This window comes from Gasterosteus aculeatus, chromosome 2 (genome assembly GCF_964276395.1).
Source record: "Gasterosteus aculeatus chromosome 2, fGasAcu3.hap1.1, whole genome shotgun sequence".
NCBI lineage: Eukaryota > Metazoa > Chordata > Actinopteri > Perciformes > Gasterosteidae > Gasterosteus > Gasterosteus aculeatus.
Genome location: NC_135689.1, coordinates 17,543,205 through 17,544,986, shown reverse-complemented (window position 1 = coordinate 17,544,986; position 1,782 = coordinate 17,543,205). Strand labels below are relative to the sequence as shown.

Below are 1,782 nucleotides of genomic sequence, written 5' to 3'. Positions count from 1 at the left end.
TTCTTACTGTCCCTGTATGTAAAAATCCACTCCGGGAGGATTGTTAACCCCCCCCCTCCCAACCAGTGAGCTAAACCCGATGGCCGTTGCTGTAGGATGTGTGTGTGGGTTGGGAGGAATTTTGTGAGAGGAAAAAACGTCCTCCTCACTCTGACTCCTTGGTCTGACCTGTGTTTAACATGACGTCTGCTACGGCGATCTACTACTGCTTCTACCACTGCTGCTTTCATGGAAACGGCTCCTCTGCAGGGTGGGCGACCTGCTCGGATTGCAGCTAGTGGGAGAAGGTGGGCGAGCGACTTGTTTTGTTCACCCGGGTTTTTTTTTACTGCAGCTGAGCCCCGGAGGTTTTTGCAATGTCTCTCTTGCAACTGTCAACGATACGAAGGAGGTTCTCCCCTGCAGAACCCTTTGACCCTTGATCGCTCTTGAGTCTGGAGGCTCGTCTTGCGGCGGGCTGTTAACGCATCAGAAAAGATTTGGATCATACAATCATACAGACCTCCGTCTACATTTGGCAACATTGGTTTCATATCCCTGATCTTATTCCCATTCAGTTTGTGTGTTGAGTTTTGTGTGTTTTGCTGTGGCTTGTGCGTAGCTGGTAAGCCGCAGGTCAGATGGGGGAAATTATCACATTCAAATACAGTTTTGCAGCATGCATAGTTTGACTATTTCTCATACAGTATATTTAAAATTCAAGAGGTCTTTTGAAGACCTTTGTCACATGTCTTACCTGCTGAATCTACAGAAATTCCTAAATGTTTTAAATCAGACCTGTAGCCTCTCATCATTGCCATAAACATCTGGCTCCGGTGACACTTTGAAGCCCTCTCTGTGAGGAACATATAAGCATATATAAGATCATTTTATCATCCAGGTAAAGTGCACATAAATCCCTGTATTGTCAGCGTGCGTCACACCACATGCCGACTCCCATATGAAAATTTTTTGAAAGATGTTTTCGGGAACGTCCATTTCCCAAAAAATCGTTCAGTTGCAGTGAAGTGATCGTTTCCCGTTTCATTCAGCCTCTTCCTGTCGCTGCGTGGGCATATGTGTCAGAACTGTGGAGAAGTTTAGTCAGAAACAGCAAAAAAAAAAAGGGCATATTGTCTTCAGCAGATATTAGTGTGATGCAGAGCGGAGACGTGTGGTGGCCTGAGGGGGGAAGTGCAGTCTGGATGTGCAAAAGCAGGAGAGGTCACTTCCTCACAACTTGACGCTGAAGGCCGGTTACTGACGAGGTTCCTGCATCATCACTCAGCCGGTCCAACAGAGCTGCTGCCGCTGTGACTGATGAGACGAATCTGCATGAACAACTTTATACACAACAGGAACGCTCACACTGGCATTTGCACACATAAAGCGGCTTTAAAAGGAGGCCACATTCATGAGTGTTTGCAGGAGAAATTCGTTTTCACAACAAGGTGGAAATGTGTTTGATATACAAAGTGGTTGCGTGAAGGCTGCAGCATGTGATTGGAACCAGAAACCGGGTGAACATAGAATCGAAACGGCTAGAGTGGAGACGCAGCGCTACCAGGGTGCACAAACAACTTACGCATTGGTATCGTCAATGAATGAGTGCTGATTCAGAGGCTTGTATCTGGCAACTTGTTAAACTGAAAATACAAGTTTGTGATCAAAAACTACATAAAAATAGTAAAATAACATTTTCATACACATTTCTTTCTTCCTTACACTTCTTAAAAAAATGCAAGATGATTAAGTGCAGGAACTCTTTTTAAGAGAAAGAAAACGACGAAATCCTGGAATCAA

General features: G+C 44.9%; 1 long non-coding RNA gene across 1 annotated transcript in view; it reads right to left on the bottom strand.

The window, feature by feature from the left end:
• Positions 1 to 1,773: 1,773 nt before the first annotated feature.
• LOC144383398 (uncharacterized) overlaps positions 1,774 to 1,782 on the bottom strand; it is a 7,136-nt gene continuing 7,127 nt past the window's right edge. Inside the window, exon 4 of the long non-coding RNA XR_013450745.1 lies at positions 1,774 to 1,782. This exon is cut by the window's right edge and continues 364 nt beyond it. This is a non-coding gene — a long non-coding RNA (uncharacterized LOC144383398).